Source organism: Perognathus longimembris, chromosome 13 (genome assembly GCF_023159225.1).
Source record: "Perognathus longimembris pacificus isolate PPM17 chromosome 13, ASM2315922v1, whole genome shotgun sequence".
Taxonomy (NCBI): Eukaryota; Metazoa; Chordata; class Mammalia; order Rodentia; family Heteromyidae; genus Perognathus; species Perognathus longimembris.
Window position 1 is genome coordinate 61563181 of NC_063173.1, and position 10079 is coordinate 61573259.

A 10079-nucleotide genomic window follows, 5' to 3' on the forward strand; every position below is an offset into this window, starting at 1 on the left:
GCAGCGCTAAGTACATGAGCAGCTCCAGCTCAGGAGTGAAGAATGAAGATCTAGCGCTTAGAAGGGGAGCCAAGGTGGACGCTGGCTCTGCCTCAGCGATGGCTTCTGGGGCAGGCTGGGCCCCGAGCACAGGTAACAAGCTGAAGCAGGGCTGCATCTCCCCAGAGCACACCGCTGCTTCTCCTCCACTCAACCCCGGAGCCCCGGAGCAGGAGGGCTCCAGCTCAGCACCGGCCGCCGCTGGTCCCTGGCCACTAAGCTCCGAAGCCCAAGTGGGGGATGATGACGCCTCCCCGCGGGCTGCTCGTGCCCCTTCAGGCCTAGGCAGCAGAGCCGGCGTGGCCCGTGGCTCTTCATCCACACACGCAGCTTGGGCTCCCAGACGCCTGCCAGCCGGATTCAAGGCTGAAGGGGCCTGCGCTCGGGCAGCCGTCGCTGTTCCACCCAGCGTGCAGAGGGCCACCCTCCGGCTGGGAGCGGAAGCCAGCTCGCGAGTCGGGGTCACAGCCACCAGGGCGGCTGCTGCCGGAGCTGCAGGAGGAGACAGGATCTTCTCCACGACTGCTCTGTGCCCAGGCTTTGAGGAATCCCACCACACCCTCCCCCTGGTTTTCCCTGCATGGCCTCTTCCCCATCTCCTAGAGAAGAGGTTGCCGGGGCCCATGCTTGTCTCGTTCCCGGCCCACAGCTCCTTTGGGAGCCTGCTCCCGGGGTGCCCTGCACCATCCGCCCTGCCCAGCCCACGGCTCTGACGCAGGCCCCGCACCCGTAGCCTCGCCCGGGATGGATTCCTGGATCCCCAACTGCGCCAGGAGATGGGAGACATGGCGCTCCAGCTCGGAGCCACACATATGGAGCCGCAGTTGAGCCCGGAGGCGTTGGAGGCACGGATGCTGGGCAGCTTCCAAGAAGTCCTGCGGGCGGCGGTCCAGCCAGGTGTTTATGAGCCCCGAGATGGCACTGGAGGCACATGGGTGGCAAACAGAGTCTCAAGAAAGGCCAGCAGCTCCCATGGTCTTCTTCACCCACCTACGTGGCTTAAAGTCCTGGCAGACACCAGGATTTGCCAATTCGAGCACCTTTGAGCTGTGCCACCAGTGTCAAGCCATCCCAGGCCAGGCCGGCAGACAAGCTCCAAGGAGCGCTGCAAGACCCACAGCTGGGAACAGCTCTGGCCTCTTCTGCAAGTGGCACCGCCTTCTTGCTCTCTGCCCTGGGCCTCTACACACTGTACTCCAAGAAGGCTTGCTGTCTTTCCTGGCACACACAGGGGTCTGGTCCACCTCCTTGGAAACTCCTCTGCCTCCTTCCTCAGCAAGCCACATGGGCTGGCTACAGACTCCACCCCTTCTCCTTGCTGATTGTCTCCGGGTAGCCCTGAGCTGTCATCCAGATTCCTCACAGCGTGTCCGGGGACCTTTCCAAGGACACAGGACCCTCGACCTAAGCTGGACCTCAAGGAGAGCTGAGCAAGCCTGGATGACATGGGCTGTGCTGAGGATGGATTCTCACAGGGCTCTGTGCCGAGCCTCAGACTCCACTGCTATTCTATACTAGTACCCAGCGCCTGGAGTCTTCCACCTCCCACAGATGGAGCCCGCAACCCAAGTCTCTGATGACAAGTACAAGAGCTGAGGGGCCCTAGGTTGGCCAAGCCTCACCCTGCAAACCTCACACACACACACACACACACACACACACACACACACACACACACTTGTCTGCACTCTGGAGACATGGGACCTCCCTGGGGATCAAAGCCACTCACTAGCAGCGCTGGTCCCGAGGAATCATCTCCTGGCTGCAGTGGGGAAGGGCAGCAGTCCTTCCTGAGCAGCCCATGGGGGCTTCAAAAGTCCAGAACCTGCGGAGGGGTTGAAGCATCACTGGCCAGCCCAGGACAGCTGGCACATCCTGCTCTTCTCCCATCTTTTACCTCATTGCCTGCATCTCGGCCCTTCCAGTGGAGCTACTTGCTATCTCGTTCCTGCAAGAGGACAAGCAGCTCCTGCCCTGATCAAAAGACCAGTCCACGTGTCTTGCCTCTGGCCTAGACATGCCTGCTCTGTGTACATCTAGGTTGACACCCTTCGCCCAGCGTGCATCCCTTTCCTTCTTGCTGGTGAGAGTCACTGCTTTGTGGGAGGCCTCAAACAAACAGAGTCAAACGGAAGAGCCCACAGCCCCCACGGGACCCTGGAAGCTGCCAGCCAGGCCAGGCCTCTCCAAGGACTTCCCTGCTCAACTCCCAGGCAAAGACCACTGCCACAGAGTGAGTTTCTAGGCACACTCCACCCGCCACACTGCATTCCCAAGGCTCCCAGTGCAGCTGAGGAACCCTATCCAATTCCAGTTGGCACTCACCTGTTGAAGAGTAGATCCACGACCTCGTGGGTGTTCTGAAACATCCTGTAGGTGTCCAAGAAATTATTAATGAAGATGGTGTCCTGGATCAACTGGGCACGCAGCAAGCCCTCTACTTGCTCCTCCGGTGTGCTTGCCTCGATGACCTCTGACCCGTAGGCCTCCTCCATAACTGGGGCCAAGCCATCTTCATTCTAGAGGACAAACATGGAAGGACAGGTCAAGTGCGGTGCATAATATGACCAGAAGTCTCATCACCACTCACTTGACTCAGGCACCTGGAGAGAATGGACCCACACCAAAGAAGGAACACACACACACACATGCGCGCACACACACACACACACACACACACACACACACACAAGCAGGGAGAGCCTATGAGGAGCCTGGAGATGAAGAATGTGAGTCGGCCCAACAGTTTCCTGCCCTTCACTGGCCCACGTCACCCGTGCTCTCCTCCGGAACCACCTCCGGAGGCGGCGGCAGAGGCTCGGGCGCAGCCAGCGTGGACAGACGGCCACCAAGCCGCCTGTCCGCCTTTCATTCTGGCCTGAGTCTCGACAAATTTGCCAACAACAGCAAAACATTTTCCAGTAGTCACTGTCCACACAAGCATACGCTCTGTGGCTTGTATGGACTGTGGGTGCCCGGAAGGACCAGGGCTCTAGTTACTCGGAGCCATTGTGAGGTCATCTCTCCCCAGCCTTTCTGACCTCACCTCTGCAGAGTGCCCTCCCTGTTCATGCTTGGATGGGCCTCCCCCAGGAACCCCAATGGCCAGGAGGACCCCAGACCAGGCTCACTGTCCCAACCTAGACCCCTGGCAGTGGTGTCCACCTTCAGTTTGATCGATCCCTTGGGGTCGTAAGCACACTGTCTCTCCCCACCCAGATGGGACCCTGGAGGTGACATTGTATTTCTAAGGGGCTCGAAGGCCACTTGGCACTGATCCCTGGGGATCTCAGTCCAGCTACTTCCTGCCAGATCATCAGATGTTGGGGCTCCTAAGTCCCTGTCTCACCAAGAATAGGAAATGGCCCACATCACTGAGCCTCTCCCTTGGCAGGGAACAATTTCATGGAGAGCCGGTACACAAAACTAAATGCGTGGTGTTGGGAATATGGCCTAGTGCTAAAGTGCTTGCCCCGAATACATGAAGCCCTGGTTTCAGCACCACATATATAGAAAAAAGCCAGAAATGGCACTGTGGCTCAAGAGGTAGAGTGCTAGCCTAGAGCAAAATGAAGCCAGGGACAGTGCTCAGGCCCTGAGTTCAAGGCCCAGGACTGGCACCAAAAAAAAACCCAAAAAAAGCTGCTTTCACATGAATGGCTTAAAAGAAAGTAAGTTTGCTGATCTAACAATTAGATTTTACAAAAAGGAAAACTAAAGGTGTGGGTTGGGAATATAGCCAAGAGAGCTTGAAAATGGCCAAGTGGCAAGAGTGCTTAACGCCCTTGGTTCGATTCCTCAGCACCGCTTATACAGAAAAGGCCAGAAGGACCAGGCCTGGCTGGAGCCTGCAGGGTCCGGGGGTCCCAGGGGCTAGCCCTTGCTCCGTGTGCGGCTGGTTGTCAGTGCCGCTTTGGGGAGAGACTGGCTCGGCATGGGCAGTGAGTGCCGTCCCCAGGCCCTGAGTCTTGTCTTGTCCACCCTCCTCCAACCTGTTCCAAGCCATCCAGGCCTCCTTCCCTCCACACAACTCCTTCTGCTCCCTTCCCGCTGTGGTTTTCTCGCCTTCCCTGATGTTTTCTTGTCCTATAAGGTTGGGACCCTGAGAGAGATCCTAGGGACACCCCTCCTCCCTAGCTGGAGTGTGGGAACAGATGGGTAGCCTCCTGCTTGCACATGCACAGGGAGGGCCTGGTGTGCGGAGATGGCCGCTCACCTGCAGCAAGTCACAAGACAGCTTGCACACCAACAGCACCCAAAGGTGCTCAAGCTGCCTTTGCACAGTCTGTACACATCTTCACACACAACCCTCCTGGAGTCACAATGACACTCAAGACTGGGGGGCTTCAGGACTAGAGGTCCTCCTTCTATTCCAGCACACGGGTGGCAGTCACCCAGAAGGGCCTGCACTCCACACCAGGGACCATCCCTACTCTCCTTCATTCACTCATGGGCCAGGACACCTGCCAGTGACAGCCTTGTGCACATCCTGTCCTCCCTGCTTTCCTCAGCACCACAAACGCTCATGGGCCATCAGGGCCCTGGAGGAGCCCACACCGAGCCAAGGAAACTGACACTCCGGGAATGCGGCCTGAGGTTGCTGCCATCCCCGCTGGCTGCAGCGTGTGTGTCCTTGCCCCGAGGTCAGTGAGGTGTCCAGTTCCCATAGCTCTGTTCACCAGGGGCCCGCAGAGGCACTGGCATGTCTAGCCCCAGGCCAGGGGCAGGTGAGGCTCAGGGAAAGCAGGAGGACGCCCTGCTCCTTTCCATCCCCAGTCCACCAGGCCCTGAGGCCATGACAAGGCAGAGAATGTTCTGGCTGATGCGTCCTGGGTGAGGCTGAGCCGTCACCTTGGCCAACTGCACATGCGCTCCCCGCGCAGCGTGGAGATGGCTCCGTGCCTGATGGTCACCTCTGTGGTGAGGACCACTTTTCTAGGCAAAGGCATGATGCACAGTGCGTTCAGGACATGGAACACCCTCATGGGTCATGCTGGCCTCGTTGCTGACAGCACAACTACAAGGCCCATGACTTGGAACGACCTCCACGAAGCCAGCTTGAAGCCAGGCACCGGTGGCTCATGTCTGTCATTGTAGCTACTCCAAAGGCTGGGTGTCAAAGCCAGCCCCGGCAGGGTGCTCTTGACACTGTGCAGCTCCAATGAAGCACCCAGAAGCCACATTCTGAACATTGCTTAACGTGGTAGAGCCCTCGCGTTAGCCACATGAGCAGAGAGACAGTGCCCAGGCACTGTGAAAGCAATTTCTCTTTGTTTGCTCTTTGCACATAGCAGGTAGTAGTCGCTCCCTTGTGTTCCCGCCTCTGTTGTCAGCTCTGGTAGTACTTGCCGCCAGTCAGAAAAGCTGTATGCTTCACACCAAAGACTCACAGAATTACGGTTCCCTACAATCTCGTAAAATTCATGTCCAGGGCTGGAAATATGGCTTAGGGGTAGAGTGCTTGCCTAGCATGCATGAAGCCCTGGGTTTGATACCTCAGAACCACATAAACAGTAAAAGCCAGAAGTGGCGCCGTACCTCAAGAGGTAGAGTGCTAACTAACCTTGAGGACAGAAAGAAGAAGAAGAAGCCAGGGACAGAGCTCAGGTCCTGAGTCCCAAGTCCCAAGACAGGCAAAAAAGAAAATCTGATGTCCATAATATGTGCAAGGCAGCTTGACCTGATTTCTTTCACATTTCATCAAAGAAAAATGAATTAAGCTTTATCTTAGTTCTACTTACCTACATCTCCCTTTGCAGACAGGTTTAATTCTTCATTCCATGTGTCTAGAAGGGGATCTGAAGCCGAATTCCACCCAATGTTGCACCGTCTCCCCTCCAGTGGGGAAGCCCTCCTTGATCCTCACCATCTGGGATTGTAGGGAGAGCCTTTAAGGAGGTAGTCAAGTGAAAATGAAGCCATCACCCTGATGAGCAAACCAGATCAGTGTCCTTATCTGCAGAAGTGGACAGACAAGGAGGCGCAGAGAAGGCCCTGCATGAGAAGGTAAGCAGCCAGCCATCTGCTGGGCAGAAGCAATCTCGTCGACATCCCGAGCATTCTTCTGGACTTCGATCCTCTAGGACTGCCAGGAAATGATTTTTTTACATTTCTGTTATGGGGCATTTTGTTATGAAAACCTTAGAAACTTCAAACAAATGCTGTCAAGATTAAAAGCAAAACAGTAAAATGCATACACAAATTGCAAATTAGCAGATGCTCTTTATAATGGATTAGGATCTCAAAACACATATCAAGCCTAGTAAGGCTGACAGACTAGCTAACCATGCCTTCCAGACAATGCTCTTCATGTCAACACATGAGGGACTTTAGAGAATGTCCAGTAGGTGAAATGAAGTAAAAGCACAAGTGGATTTGAGCACCTAGGTACTCAACCATGGGTAGGTAGCTAAAAGTATGTTTGAAAACAGCGTAACAGATTTACCAACCACAAGCCTGGTTTGCAACATTTAATAAAGAATATATGTATACTAAATAGTTTATTCCATTGCTTTTAAACCAAAAAACACCTTTGTATTACACATGCCTACAAAGATAGTTCAGGCTGGGAATATGGTCCCGTGGCTGAGGACATGGATGCTCCCCCCACCGGTTCATATTTGGCACCCAATTAATAATAAAACACATAATAACAAAAAGAAAACCATGCTGGGCACCAGTAACTGTCTCCTGTAATCCTAGCTACTCGGAAGGCTGAGATCTGAGGGTCAAGGTTCAAAGCCAGCCTAGCCAAGAAAGTTCGTGAGACTCTTATCTCCACTTCACCATGAAAAAGCCAGAAGTGGAGCTGTGGCTCAAAGGGCAGAGCACTAGCCTTCAACAGAAAAACTCAGGGACAGTGCCCAGGCCCTACGTTCAAGCCCCAGGATGGGGTGGGGGGGGGGATAGAGAGAGAATGTTTTTTCTTTATGGGTGAATAATATCTTGTATTATATACATTTTGTGTGTCCAAACATACATAGTTAGATACCAAAGCTGATCTATGTCTTAGCTATTGTGAATAATTCCACAATAACAAGAGTGTATGCACCGCTCTTTGTACGAGGACTTCATCTCCATTGGAGATATATATATACACTCAGCAATGGGGAACCGGAATCATATAATAACTCTACTTTTGGTTGTGTGGTTTTTCTTAGATAGAATATTACTATGTAACTCAGGTTGGACTCTCATGATCTTCCTGTCTCTTTCTTTTTGTTTTCTTTCTTTGTTTGGTTGGTCATGGGGCTTGAACTCAGGACCTGGGCACTTTCACTGAGTTTTTTCTTTTTCTTTTTTCTTGAGACTAGCGCTCTGTTCGTGGGGCTCAAACTCTGCGCCTGGCCGCTGTCCCGGAGCTCTTCAGCTCAAGGCTGGTGCTCTACCACTTTGAGCACCAGAGCCTCTTCTGGGTTTTCTGGTGGTTCACTGCAGATAAGGGTCTCATGGACTTTCCTGCCCGGGTTGGCTTTGAACCGTGGCCCTCAGATGTCAGCCTCCTGAGTAGCGAGGATGACAGGCGTGAGCCGCTGGTGCCCGGCCCCTCTGCTTCTCTTTCTGAGGGTCAATCCATCTCCCGGTCACCCTCCTGGACCCCAACCTGCCCAAGGAACCCCATGTGGGGCGTCTTACCTTTCCCTTGCCGGCCGCACGTTCACCACGCCTCTCCGGTGTCCCGTCGGTGTCTGGGGAATGACTCCTGCCTGCAAGTCCCCTCGGGGAGTCCGTGTCTCTTTCGGGGTGGCCATGCCAGAGGATCCTCTCTGCCTTTGGCCAGTCTCTTCTCCTTCCACCGAGGCCTGAATTGAGAATCTGACTCTCAGCCGGAGAGACCAAGGGTGGACTGGCTGGCTTCCCCTCCCCTCCACAGCCCTGCGGACTCTGCCCCTCCATGTCCTTACAGATCTCCCCCCCCCCCCCCCGCCCGTCCTCACAGACTTCTCCCCTGCACGTCCTCACCAGACTCCCTCTAGAGGATTCCATAAACCAAAATGCTGCGGGCCCAGGTCCCCGGGGCGGTGTCTGCCTGGCTGGGGATGGCCCAGGTCCTCTTCCCTTGGTGAGATCCAGAGAGCGCTGGGGTGGAGACCTGAGAATCCCCAGGAAACAAGGCGGGGCCTGGGCCCCGGGGCTGCTCTGACAGTCCCCCCTCACCGCAGGCCTTGGGGGCTTGGCTGAGTCCCCGCCCCCCGCCCCGCCTCAGACCACACAAATTGCCTCCAACATGAGGAGGAGGCCTCCCCTGGGTGTCGTCATTGGCCTCTGGATCGGGGTCCCACTCTCCCATGGGGACCCTGGTAGAGCCAGATCCCACGAAGACCTGCAACTCACCCAGCCTAATTCTCAATCCAACTCAGAGCTGTGTGAAGGGCTGGGAATGGGGCCTAGGGGCGAGAGCGCTCGCCTCCTATACATGAAGCCCTGGGTTCGATTCCCCAGCACCACATATACAGAGAACAGCCAGAAGTAGCGCTATGGCTCAAGAGCTAGAGTGCTGGCCTTGAGCAAAAAGAAGTCAGGGACAGTGCTCAGGCCCTGAGTTCAAGGCCCAGGACTGGCAAAAACAAACAAACAAACAAACACAGAAGCTGTGGGAACACAGGGACAACAGCCGAGCAGAGACGGAGCCCGAGCCCGCCCCAGCTGGCGACTGCAGGTCCGACGCGGATGGCCTGCCTGCTGGCTGGCTAGTAACAGAGAGGTGTCTGTGTGGAAGTTCCCCTGGTTGTCTCCCCTCCCTCCTCCCTCCCGTGACTCCACTGGCCACAATGCCCATCGCCACCGGGGGGCGCCGTGTCCGCACGGCAGAGCCACGCGGGACGGGGAAGCGTGGCGGGAACCCTCTGCCCAGGGCAGGGGCCAGGATCGGGGAGGCCGCGCTAGCCTGGCCCGGGTGAGGGACGGAGATGGAGCTGGGCACAGCCGGGGGGGGGGGCGGGAGAGGGCGGAGCCAGCTCTGCTCGCATGCAGGAGCGCGCCCCGCCTGGGCCTGGGCCCTGGGGTCCCCCGGGGTCTTGGGGCGAGGGGGCAGTGGCCACGAGGCCTGGGCTGCGGCTGGTCAGCCCTGTGCAGGGACGTGAGGAGTGTGTGTGCGAGTGTGTGCGTGTGTGTGTGTGTGAGCGTGTGTGCGTGTGAGTGTGTGCGTGTGAGCGTGTGCGTGTGTGTGTGCGTGTGAGCGTGTGTGCGTGTGTGAGTGTGCGCCTGTGCGTGTGTGTATGTGTCTGTGTGAGCATGTGTGTGAGTGTGTGTGTTCGTGTGAGCGTGTGTGCATGTTCGTGTGAGCGTGTGTGCGTGTGTGTGAGTGTGCGCCTGTGCGTGTGTGTATGTGTCTGTGTGAGCATGTGTGTGTTCGTGTGAGCGTGTGTGTGTGTGTGCGTGTGCATGCGCGCGTGTCTCCAGCTGAAGTTCTCCATCCCAGCCAGGAGGTGGCGGGAACGAGGGGGGAAGGGTGCTGGGGATATGGGGGAGTCGGGCGCCCAGGTCCCGCGGGGCGAGGCCTGCCGTGCTCGCGGCCCCCACGGACGGACGTGACGCGGCGCCCAGCTTCTCTCCGGGGACTCGCTCCGAGTGGCCGGCTGCGCCCACGAGGGTCTCCCGGCTGGGCCTCCAGGAAGGCCCGGCAGCGGCTGGGGGTCCCCTCCTGCTCGTGGGAGGCCCCCCACCACCCCGGAGAGCGGCCCACAGCTCAGCGCCGCCTACTTGCCAGGCACCAGCACGCTGCCCACCCCCGGGACCTCCCCAGCCGGCCGGGGCCTCCCCCCCACCGCGCAGGGGCACAGGCACGCGCGACGCGGACAACGACTCGATGACAGAGCCCTCAGGGGGACCCCGCCCAGCCCCTGGCTGGCTCTGGGGGGAAGGGGACGGGGTGTCAGGAGGACGTCGAGGGCAGCTCCGGGCGGGGAGAACAGCTCGCTTTATTTCAGCTGACTCGAAGGAGCTGGCAGGACATGCTCATGCTCTCTCTCTCTCTCTCTCTCTCTCTCTCTCTCTCTCTCTCTCTCTCTCTCTCCCCCCCCCCCCCAGCAAGTCCTCCC